The sequence below is a fragment of the Aquarana catesbeiana genome, linkage group LG11, assembly GCF_042186555.1.
Source record: "Aquarana catesbeiana isolate 2022-GZ linkage group LG11, ASM4218655v1, whole genome shotgun sequence".
NCBI lineage: Eukaryota > Metazoa > Chordata > Amphibia > Anura > Ranidae > Aquarana > Aquarana catesbeiana.
In genome coordinates this window covers 117,736,260-117,749,226 of record NC_133334.1, presented here as the reverse complement: position 1 = coordinate 117,749,226, position 12,967 = coordinate 117,736,260, and the positions used below count along the sequence as shown (strand labels likewise).

The 12,967-nt window shown below is 41.5% G+C and overlaps 1 protein-coding gene across 5 annotated transcripts in view; it reads left to right on the top strand.

Annotated features, from left to right (window-relative positions):
• Window positions 1–12,967, top strand: part of CHRM1 (cholinergic receptor muscarinic 1) — a 459,583-nt gene that overhangs the window by 300,461 nt on the left and 146,155 nt on the right. For 3 of the 5 annotated variants that reach the window (XM_073604947.1, XM_073604941.1, XM_073604943.1), the window contains one exon: window positions 8,518–8,589. The exons of 1 other annotated variant lie outside the window; for it this stretch is intronic. The gene's annotated coding sequence lies outside the window, so the exon portion shown is untranslated. Of the gene's footprint in view, window positions 1–8,517; window positions 8,628–12,967 lie in introns of all 5 variants that reach the window. One more of the 5 variants, XM_073604942.1, reaches the window with a different exon arrangement.

The following is a 12,967-nucleotide window of genomic DNA, read 5'->3' as shown; positions in this document are numbered from 1 at the left end:
GACCTTGCGCTCCTCCACCTTCTGTTTGAGGATGCCCCACAGATGCTCAGTAGGGTTTAGGTCTGGAGACATGCTTGGCCAGTCCATCGCCTTTACCCTGAGCTTCTTTAGCAAGGCAGTGGTCATCTTGGAATTGTGTTTGAGGTCCTTATCATGTTGGAATATTGCCCTGCAGCCCAGTTTCCAAAGGGAAGGACCATGCTCTGCTTTAGTATGTCACAGTACATGTTGGCATTCATGGTTCCCTCAATGAACTGTAGCTCCCCAGTTCCAGCAGCACTCATGCAGCCCCAGACCATGACACTCCCACCACCATGCTTGACTGTAGGCATGACACATTTTTCTTTGTACTCCTCACCTGGTTGCCACCACACATGCTTGACACCATCTGAACCAAATAAGTTTATCTTGGTCTCATCAGACCACAGGAATTGGTTCCAGTAATCCATGTTTTTAGTCTGCTTGTCTTCAGCAAACTGAAGCATGTTCCCAGGAACACTGCTCGTCACCGACGCTGGTGAACAGCTATTGGCCGGCGGCTGTTTACCACGTGATCGGCTGTGATCCTTTCACAGCCGATCACTAAATGTAAACACAGAGCAGTAACGAGATGTTACCAGGTTCTCCTCCTCACACACCGATCGTGTGTGAGAAAGAGATTGCGGTTACATCTCGTTACCGCTTACAGTGTACACCAAGCAGACTGATTGCCCCCCCAATAAAGAGGACCTGTCACCCCCCATCAAAGTACCTGTCACCACTCATCAAAGTACCTGTCACAGTCCATAAAGTACCTGTCACAGTCCATATGAGTACCCAAGTACCTGCCACAGTTCATCTGAGTACTTGTCACAGTTCATCTGAGTACCTGAGTACCTGTCACAGTCCATCTGAGTACCTGTCACAGTTCATCTGAGTACTTGAGTACCTGTCACAGTCCATCTGAGTACCTGTCATCAGTTCATCTGAGTACCGAGTACCTGAGTACCTGTCACAGTCCATATGAGTACCTGAGTATCTGTCACAGTTCATATGAGTACCAAGTACCTGAGTACCTGTCACAGTTCATCTGAGTACCCGAGTACCTGAGTACCTGTCACAGTTCATCTGAGTACACGAGAACCTGAGCACCTGTCACAGCCCATCTGAGTATCTGTCACAGTTCATCTGAGTACCTGAGGACCTGTCACAACCCATCTGAGTACCTATCACAGTCCATCTGAGTATCTGTCACAGTTCATCTGAGTACCTGTCACAGTTCATCTGAGTACCTGTCACAGCCCATCTGAGTACCTGTCACAGTCCATCTGAGTAGCTGTCCCACCCATCTGAGTACCTGTCACTGCCCTTCAGAGTACCTGTCACCACCCACCAGAGTACCCGAGTACCAGCCACCAGCCCATCAGAGTACCCGAGTACCTATCTGTAGCCCATCAGAGTACCCGAGTACCCGAGTACCTGTCACCAGGCCATCAGAGTACCTGTCACCAGGCCATCAGAGTACCTGTCACCAGCCCATCAGAGTACCCGAGTACCTGTCACCAGCCCATCAGAGTAACCGAGTACCTGTCTCCAGCCCATCAGAGTACCCAAGTACCTATCTGCAGCCCATGCCTCATAGAATATACGTTGGGGTGTTTGCTTTCCAAAATGGGGTCATTTTGTGGGTAATTCCACTGTCCTGGTGCTCAAGGACCTTCAAAAGAGTGATAGGTAGGAATGAAATGAGTTGTGTAATTCATGCTCCTAGAACGCCTGAAGGTACTACTTCAATGTTGGGCCTCTGTATGTGGCCAGTGGATGAGTAGCAGAATGTGTTTTGGGGTGTAATTTTTTCTATATACATGCTATGTGTTAGAAATATCTTATAAATTGACAACTTTGTGTAAAAAAAAATGCGTTTTCATTTTTTTCCACATTTTCCAAAAACTTCTGGAAAAAAATGAACCTATCAAAAGACTCATTATGCCTCATAGATTATAGGTTGGGGTGTTTGCTTTCCAAAAATGGGGTCATTTTGTGGGCAATTCCATTGTCCTGGTGCTCCAGGGCCTTCAAAAGTGTAATAGGTGGTTGAGAAATGAGATGTGTTATTTATGCTCGTAGAACGCCTGAAGGTGCTACTTCAATGTTTTTGTATGTGGCCAGGCTGTGTAAAAGTCTCACATGTGGTATCGCCATACTCAGGAAGAGTAGCAGAATGTATTTTGGGGTGTAATTTGTTGTATGCATATGCTCTGTGAGAGAAATAACCTGTTAATATGACAATTTTGAAAAAAAAAAATCTTCATTTTGCAAAGAATTGTGGGAAAAAAATACAACTTAAAAAAACTCATCATGCTACTTACTTAATACCTTGGAATGTCTACTTTCTAAAAAGGGGTCATTTGGGGGGTATTTGTACTTTCCTGACTTGTTAGTGTCACAAGAAATGAGATAGGCCTTCAGTACATCGGGTGTGATCAGATGTGATCAATTTTTAGTGATTGGCACCATAGTTTTTAAACTCTATAACTTTTACAAAGACCAAATAATATACACTAATTTGGGTTATTTTTACCAAAAATATGTAGCAGTATAAATGTTGTCCAACATTTATGAAGAAAAATTACTAATTTGCAAAATTTTATGACAGAAACAAAGAAAAAGGCATTTTTTTTTACAAAATTTACGCTTTTTTTTTATTTATAGCACAGAAAATAAAAAACCCACTAGTGATTAAATACCACCAAAAGAAAGCTCTATTTGTGTAAAAAAAAAAAAAAGGACGCAAATTTCATATGGGTACAGTGTTGCATGACTGAGTAATTGTCATTCAAAAGGTGAGAGCGCTGAAAGCTGAAAATTGGTCTGGGCAGGAAGTGGGTGTAAGTGCCCTGTATTGAGGTGGTTAAAGACATTTAGCTTTTTTTCAGCCTCTAAACACCCCTTTATGCTAACCTATGCAGCCACACATAGAAATCAAGCATTTAGAGGCTGAAAAAAAATAAACACTTGCACATTCAGGAAAGGAGAGTTTGAGCCAAAAAAAATGCTTGATGCTCCTAAATGCACCTAAAAACTAGGGACATTTAGTGCTTGAGCATTCATTCATTTCAATGGCCAGAAAAAAGTCAATATTCTGGCCAATGGAATGAATGAACGCCCAAACGCTTGACACAACTAAACATGTTTGCAAATTGCGGCTTTAGGCATGTTTTTTAAGATCCTTTTCTTCCCCCAGCGAAAAAGGCATTCAAAGGAGCTGGGCAAACACCCATTGTGCACGAGGCCTCAGAAATTCCCACACTCAGGCACTTGTGAAGCTTTACAAAGGTCAATAAAGTTATCTGTTTTTGATTTTTTTGGGCCAGGTTAGGTGCTTTAGTGGCTAAAGCCACACAAAACTGATAATTCATGTGTACACGTATGTTGTGAATTTAATGACCTGCCCCCCTCTTATGTCAATCAGGAATCCAAAGGAGATTCCTCTGAGGAAATTTTACTTCAGTGTCCTTCCCTGTTTGTAATTTTGCTTGTTGCTGTTAGGTAAAGCAGTGTTGTCAGTCATTTACATCTGGGTTTTCAACAGAAATATAGAACAATGGCTATGGCAATGAGGATTTCAGTATATTAAGGCCTAGCTGCAGCCAAAACTTAAAGCGGGAAAGGGTTAGACTTAGTATGAATAGTAACAAAACTATGTGACAGACAGAAGTTTTCCTATGGCACCTACTTTTTATAGCATATGGAAAGCTGTCCAAACATGTACATTGCTGTATTACTATAAAATAGCGAAACGGCTGTTTTATCATCCCTTCTAATGAATAAAATCTACATTTGACAGCATAACTGCACCTTTTAAAGACAGTATACATAGCATAAGTAACATATGTTTTATTTCAGCTTGGAAAGTGTTACACTGTGGATCGTAAAAGTTCTGGTGGGGCGCCAGATGTCATATGAAAAAAAAAACCACACATATATACAGTGTATATACAGTATCTATAGATCTTTATCTATAGATACTGTAGATACAGTATTTTATGTTGTAGGTGTAGCACAGTGTTGCCAACCATTAGTACTTTTACTGGCAGCCAGTAAAAAAGAAGCAAATTTCTCCTGCCAGTAAATGCCAGAAAAAGGAAAAGGTTGCCAGTAAAAAATATAACTGTGACACTCGGCTCGGTCTGAAGCTGGCCGAGACCATTCGAGTGCCTGCTACAATGTGTTCAGGTGGAGGTGGTGCCTGAGCATGTCGTGTGATATCATAGTGCAAGGGAGCCAAGCATAGCAGCCAGAGCCTTGTGTGCGGGTCTGTGGGATGGGAGCAAGGCAGGCTGGGACCGGGACCATCAGTGCTGTTTAGACTGGAGTGGACTGAAGGGACCACCTGGTGTGGAGAGAGACTGTCACTGTGACACAGGAGGGGACGTGTTGTGTCAGTGAGGTGTCATCATCATCTGTGCTGCTGCACACTGCTGTCAGTGTCACTTTGAGAGTAAAATTTCATGTGTGTCCCTGACCCATTCTAATTTCTTGCTCCTGTCTTTGAGCTACTTACTTACTATATCGAAAATAAAATATGTTTTTTTGCCTTATTATCTACCTTAAATCACATTGCTGATTGCATATTGTACTTGTTTGTAGCCTAAATACAGTACTAAAATTTGCATTTAAAACAGTAATTTTTAAAATTTTGGAAATGCCAGTAAAAACGTGGCTGTGCCAGTAAATTTTGGGTGTCGTGTCAGTAAACTTCAATCTGATAGGTTGGCAACACTGGTGTAGCAATAACTCTCGGCGGAGCTGCTGGTTTAAAGCAGGCTTGTTACCTTCATTCTCTTTCCCTCTGTTTCACCGGCACCGGGTCTAGGGTTCCGTTGAGTTTACCTCCGGACGATACAAGCACCAACACTTGAGTACATTTTCAATGCTTTATTGAACAATTAACAAATGAAGTAGCAGTAAAAAAAGGCAGAAGGGAAACTGCAGGGAAAGCTCAAATACCTTTCTGTAGGATTCTTGACAAATGTCCTTTAGAGTTGAATATTACAGTAGAATGCGCACCCCTCGTGGGACACACTCTTTGCTCGCCTGGATAGGCCTCTCTCACTTACCCAGCAGCCAGTACGTAGCACGAACAAAAGTCTCTGCCACAGACTTGCTTGGGATGAACCCGTATGATCCTCTGCCACAGGATGTATTGGTTTTGTGGTGAAAGTCAGTCACAGTGCTTGAACCTTTAAGCCAAACCCAACAACACTATGCTGTAAAGTTACTTTAGGATACGTCCTCCAACCGAGTCACCAGGCCCCTCTCCAGACCAGCACTCTGCATGATCCTTCCATGACGGGTCCTCCCCTGGGATCTCCTCGGTTGTCCAGCTTCTTCATTCTGGATAGACAGCTCAGGACCATTTCTTGGCTGCTGAGGTAGGCCCCAGACAAGCTTCTGGGCCCACCAATGCGCCGCAGCGACGCGGGCCTCCGGAACGGAGGACCACGAGGTAGTATTCTAATGCATACCTGTCGGCCAGGAGGGCCAGTAGGTGGCTATAAAACGACCCTAAAACATGGCGTCTGTCCCATAAATACCCTCTCCCAGAATCCCACTCCGAGGACCACCTCCACCGAGTTGTCTCCGGGACAGAAGAGCATCCATATGCCTCGACACGTTGCCTTTCCAACACCAGCCAGTAGTAACAACAACACCCACCGGCCCAGTATGGAAACACATGCAATGTCAGCCAAGCTGCAACAGAGGCAAATCTAACTTCCCCTAACGAGCAATACACTAAATTTACCTATCAGATTGTAGATCGCAAATCTACCAGCGCTACATAGGCATAATAGGGCGGGTATTATTTGTAATGATTTCTTCTATTATGAAGCTTTTTTTAAACTGTGCAAATGAAAGATGGCCCAGTTTTTTTAAAGCAAACCAGTCAGTTTAGTAAACCTAAGGTTACAGAGAAGAAGACATAGACACATCCTTTTTTCATTGGTGAACATTAATGAGCATTTGGAAGGGTGTAGAAATGAGAATGTACAGTGTTTTTATATATTTAGGTAATATACATAAGGTTGTCATTATAAAAGCTGTAAAGAAGTTATGTTGTGTGAGATCAGGAGTCACAAAAAGTGATGTTCCAAGATGCTTCACAACATTTTAGCTTGCCAAATGTAACTGTTATCCTAATCTCTTAGGACTTTTATGGTAACAAGCTAGCTGAATCAAGAAATAGTACTAGACAATGACTTTTACATGCTATTTTCAAAATCCTTTTACTGGAAGAGCCAAGTACACCTTCAAACTCTTGTAATATCCCTTTGACAGCATTGCAATTAAATGGCCCTACGGGGTAAAAACTGGTAACAGGGACATAAGCTAGAAGCCGCATAAAAGGTTTTCCAAGCTTTTTTAGTCCTGGTTTTCTTTCTAGCAGTTCAAAATACACCACAACCTTCATTACCCAAACAAATGGAAGAATAGCATGTATGGCTAAAGCAGCCTATACACAGAGAAAATTTCTTTGCTGCAACCATAGGTTCCCCCACCCCATCAACACACATAGGGGGTAATTTACGAAAGGCAAATTCACTTTGCACTACAAGTGCACTGGAAGTGCGGTCGCTTTAAATCTGAGGGGTAGATCTACTGATTTTATCATCCAATCATGTGCAAGCTAATATGCTGTTTTTTTTATTTTCCTTGCATGTCCCCTTCGGATCTACAGCAACTGCATGTCCAAGTGCACTTGTAGTGCAAAGTGGATTTGCCTTTAGTATATAACACCCATAGTGTTGACAGGGGAATCCCTCTTGTCGAGACAGTGATTATTGTTATTGTCTATACCAGCTGCTAGTGCCAATCGCATGCAAAATCTGGCAGGCTGGTTATACTCAAGTTAATCGATCAACTTGGTACATTCAGCCTGCCCATACATGGTTCAAATCGTCTTTGACTGGCCTAATTCAGGACAGATTAGATATAAAGGTTTCCTTATCTGTAGTGTTACTGAGATGTTCTGCTTCCACCCAAGTATTACTGAGCCATTGGGGTTATTTTACTACAGGCAAATAGGCTGTTCACTTTACAAGGGAAGTTGCACTATGCAAGGGAATTCTTGCATAGGGAATGCCCCAGAGATTAGAGAATGTGGTGAAGCTTCTGCTTGCAAAGAATACCCAATCACGTGCAAGAAAAATTAGTAGTATTTTTGCTTGCACTTGATTTTATTAGGTAAATCAGTAGAACTTCATCTCATTCATTAAATTGCAGAATGAATCTTTCCTTGCAAAGTGAACAGCCTATTTGCCTTTAGCAAATCAACTTCATTGCACCCTGCTACTAAATGTGTACAAACAGGTACCCTCCTTTTTTAAAGGATAAGTTCACTTTTCATAACATGTTACATCCATATTCAGGGTGTAATATATAACATGTTATGAATGCACTGACCCCACACCTCCCTCTTCCCCGTTGTGAAGGATCTTCTAGTGGAGGACCCAGAATTCAAAGTCTCAAAAACACTTTGGGCAGGAAAGAGCCACCAAGCCCCGTTTACAGGGACTTTGGTCCCAAAATGCTTAACCCATCTGCAAGGGAAGCTTGAAAGGGAGCAGGAAGGAGTTAGCACCTGTCTGTGAGATGGAGTGGAGCAAGTATGGACTGTCTGGCAACTGAGACTTTGCTGCGTTCCTGTGGTTTTTCCTGTACTCTGAAGCAGACAGGAACCTTGAGCCAGGCGGGGAATTGGTATACTGGTAGGGAGCCATAATATTGTTTGCAATATACCCCAACTGTGGACTGTTTGTATGTGCTTTACTGAAAAAACTATTTTAGGTGCCTGATTTTGAGGAATAAATAAAGACTGTTTTACTTTTACAAATGGCCGGTTGCTTTCCCTCTATCTTGTCCTTACATAGTGCAATCGACTTGTGCACGAGCAGGCGTCCCAAATGTTGTGCACCAGATTGTTCCTTGGCATTACTTTTTACAGGGGTCAGATGAGACATGGAGCTCTGTCTTTTGCTGGCTTTCATAATTTATTGTTCAGTGTACTCAAATTCTATTTGACTGGGGACAGACTAAAATTCCTGCACTTTTACAACATTTACTTTTGTAAAAATGTTATCCTTTTCTCCTCAGTTAAAAAAAAAAAAAAAAACAGTGTAAAGAAAAGATTTACTTCCTTCTGTAATATGAACAAAATAGACTCTTAGTGGAAAGTCCTTTATTAAATCAAGATTAGCATAGCAAAAATGTCTGGTTTACTTGAGGCAGTATCAGATAAATCCAGTATGGAATATCTGCCGAGAGATTCTGTAAATATGCTTGAAAGCTTTTAATTAACAGTATGACGTTGAAGCTGCTTGCCTTCGAATATGTATCTGATGCTAGATTTCTGAAAGATTAAACTTTAGGACTGTGACAACAGTAGATTTCTTGCTCCAAGACTCTACAAAATAGACTTGAGCACTTGAAATATAATGCAAAACTAATACGAAAGTTGTCGTCTGTTTGTTTTCTCAGGTTTCAGTCTAATTCTGAGTGGGACCCGGTTCTGAGCAAAACCCGAGAGGTTTACAAGAGACACTTCATAAGGTAGCGTGGAGAGAACAGACACTCCGCCAGTGAGCTGTGTATGTATGGATGGGACATGTTTAGATTATCTGAGGGTGTCAACTGAGGCTTCTGAGAATTGGAGGAAAAAAAGACTTGGGGGAGGGAAGGAGACAGACAAAGACGAAGGAATATCTGAATTAGGGCAAGTGTAAAAAGGGGCTTGATCATTGGCTCTTTGGGACATTTCTGCACATTCTTTGGAAGGTTTTATGCATATAATCTATAGTCGTTCTACCCGCTATCTCAGTGGAGCTGGCACAGGTACTGACAGAATGCTGTAAAAAGATATCTCAAACGTTCTGTGCGCTCTCTGATCATCTGCCATGAGAACTGACATTACATTATAACTGTCATGTTACCTAGTAAATTACAAAGAGTCACTGAAAATAAGCTTTATTGAAAAGAAAAGAATGTTACAAGACTACAGCTATCCCATCCAATGCCATACAATATAGGAAAGATATTGACAAGTAATAGGAAACCTATTCTTCCCCTTAAAAATTGTTTTCTTATGGTGGCCCTGCACGCTTCAATGGATATGCGATTCAATCAAAACAATCAAATCCCCAAACTGACCGTGACAGATTTGTAGAAGAACAAACAAAATCTTTGAACACCTTTAACTTTGATGCATCTAAAATGTATTTAGCTAGTTTAACCACTTCAGCCCCGGAAGGTTTTACCCCCTTAATGACCAGGCCTTTTTTTGCGATATGGCACTGCTTTATTTTAACTGACAATTGCGCGGTCATGCCACACTGTTCCCAAATAAAATTGAAGTGCTTTTTTCCCCACAAATAGAGCTTTCTTTTCGTGGTATTTGATCACCTCTGCGTTTTTTATTTTTTGCACTATATTTTGAAAAAAAAACAATATTTTTTACATTCTGCTATAAATCACATCCATTAAAAAAATTAAAAAATATATAATTTCTTCATCAATTTAGGCCAATATGTATTCTGCTAAATATTTTGGTAAAATAAAATCCAAATAAGCGTATATTGATTGGTTTTCACAAACGTTATCGTGTCTACAAACTATGGGATATTTTTATGGCATTTCTTTTTTACATTTTTACTAGTAATAGCGGCGATTAGCGATTTTTAGCAGGACTGTGACATTGCAAAATCAGACACCTGACACTTTTGACACTTTTTGGGGACCAGTGACATTATTTCAGTAATCAGTGCTAAAAATATGCACTGTTACTGTATTAATGACACTAACAGTAAAGGGGTTAACATCAGGAGCAATCAAAGGGTTAAAAATATGCACTGTTACTGTATTAATGACACTAGAAGTAAAGGGGTTAACATCAGGGGCAATCAAAGGGTTAAATGTGTCCCTAGGGGGTGCTTGCTAACTGTGTGGGGGTTGCTTTGACTGGGGGAAGACGGAGATCTGTGTTCCTGCATAGAAGAAACACAAGATCTCTATCTTCTCCCCTGTCAGAATGGTGATCTGCCTTGTTTACCGTTCTGCCGCTCTCGGGAACAATCACGGGAGGCCGACGGACATCGGGTCCTCCAGGCCCGCTGATTGGCTCCCCCTCTGTTCAATCAGCGTGTGAACGCGCCTCTAGCGGCGCCCACATGCCCCCTAGTGGCTATTGCACGAAATGACGTACAGGTACGAGATTTCATGCAATAAAGCAGACCTGCCACAGTACATGTACGTTAGGTGATCGGTAAGTGGCTAAACTGAAAGCTAATGAATGCGTAGTGTGTGTGAATCTGCAAATATGTGAATCAGACAGCTGCTCACTCTATAGCTTATCCGTGCCTATTTAGTATAAATGAAATAATGAATAGTGTAGCGCAATCAATCTAAATCAACTTGTGCAATGGTGACTGCAATTCCTGTGTAACAGTTCACGTATTATATCATGTGTCTCAGGAATGGACACCAGTAAATCCATACATAAATATTTAGAAAAAAGTAACATGTGCAATGATAGTAGGTGACAATGATTCCTGTGAAAAGTGCAACCAATTCTATTATGTGTCTTAAGGCTGGACACAAATTAATCCTCACAAACATTAAAAAAAAGAAAAGATGACAGTATCCAAGAAGCAAACATATTCAATATTGTACGTCTGTATAAAGGTCTATAATAAATGTATGTGATGTATCCCTTCACCAAAGCTTGTGGACGTCCATAATAATAGATTACTTCTTCCCTTTCTTCCCGTGTCCCCTCTGTGCTCTCTAGCCTCTCACCTGAGATATACTTGGTATACAGCATAAGATAGTATCTCTTAGGGAGGATGTAATGTAGTCAGGTCACCTCTGGGGGTTCTCTGTGTACTTTTCCCAACACTTTGTATTTAGTAGTTTGGTATCTGCAGTGTTGATATGGGGTCCTTTCCTGTGTCCTCCAGTTATGGGTGTGTAAAAAAGAATACTCTTGTAGTGTGACAACGTTTAAAAAATGGATTTATTAAACAGAGACAGCTACAACTCACATTTAAAAGCCGAAAACTGGCAAAAATCCACGAGTGCAGAAACTCGTATCCTAACTGGCGTAACTTCCGGTACACTTCCGCTCTCGCCCTGCGCGTTATGTCACACCCACATGACTTCTTCAGGGGATTGATCGCTCTGCACAGGTGTCATTCACATAATGCCTTGTAGTTTTCTGAAAGGTGTTCACTTATTGAACAAGGGGAAAATTGTGAAAAATTGTGAAGTCACTGCCCTGCTTCTCTACCTTGCCCAGCCAGAGAATGCCTGTTGTTACTATGATGACACGCATGGGACGGAGCCTCCTGCTGAAGCCATGCGTACCGGAAGTAATTGCGGTTTTGACAACTTTGGTGAATTTTTAATGCGCATTGTTTTTGTATGCAATGTCTGTGCAATTTTAAGTTCAATAAAGGTACCAGATGATATTTTACGCTATGAGGAGCATTTATATGCTTGCCTTTACATGAGTTTGTGCCACTGGGGATCAAACATGCTGTGTAAGGTATCTTGTTTGCTGATGTTCCAGGGATATTGACAAATAATAGGGAACCTATTCTTCCCCTTTTAAAAGATTTTTTATGGTGGCCCTAAACACTTCAATTGATATGCGATTCGATCAAAACAATCATTTCCACAAACGATCGTTTAGCCATAACTTGCCTTCCAATCGATTTAGACCTAGTTTCGATCAGATTCAATCAAACTGAATAATTCAGCTAGGGCTGAATATTATTGATCTTTTTGCATCAAACACAACACTGAGATACTTTGTTATCAATACAATCATTTTTCAATCAATCAGATGTTATGTTAGATCAATTTTATCTATTGGAGGTTACTGACCAAAAATAAGTCAATCATTTATCAAAGAAGTTATGTCCTCTATTAGACATCCACTTTCATTCATAGCTTGTGAATGGTGGCAATCTAAACGTCCCTTATAAACTTGTAAGACTACATGGAGTAACATTTATTTATAAAAGTACTCTACTGAACACTATTGCACAAAATATAAGTGGGAAAAAAATTACTACGCTAATTCTTGTATTTGATTAGTCATCCATATCATCCCAGTGCAAGATAATAACAAACCCATGGAATCGCCTTACTTGGTAAAGTGGTTTATGACGAGTTAGGTGTCTCGGGAGCCACACATCAGAACCTGCTGTATGATAGCGAGTGGCAGTCTCAGCCTGGACCCCCGTAGGGCCATGCCCCCAACGCATTTCACTCCGCCCACCAGAGCTTACCCATGGGAATTCCTATGAGTAAGCTCCGGTGGGGGGGAAACACGTTGGGGGTGTGGCCTGACATTCACTATCATACAGCAGGTTTTGACCTGATGTGCAGCTCCCGGGACACCCAACCACTTTTTACCATTGCCTGGAGCATAAAAGAGCTCCCTTCCCAACCAGCACTCACAGCATTGGCCACAAGACTTTATTCCCATACAGCCTGAGCGGCCCACACACATATCTTGTTCAAAGTGGTTTGAGACCCCTTTCCTGCAGGTGTCTACAGTTATCCATAGAATATATCTAAAGTGCCCCAAGATCTTCAGAATATGCATAAAGCTCAGAGAAATGGTAGTTTACCTTCCAGCCTGTCTTTACCTGACTGGTCAGATGGTCTAAACGTATGAAAGGGGCCAGGAACAAGAGGAAGAAGGTCAGTGCTTTACCATCCCAGCTCCGATCACTATTTGCCTTGCCTGCCTATTTGATTGCCCCACGCTCTGCCCAGACCCTGCAGGCATAAAGAGATATCTATTATAAAAACATTGGGACACTTTACCAAATATGTTAAGTTCAGAGGTTTGCTTTTAACCTCTAGGTGACTGCACTTTTAGATTAATGTTCCCTAGCACAGCTGCCCATGCCATAAGGACATT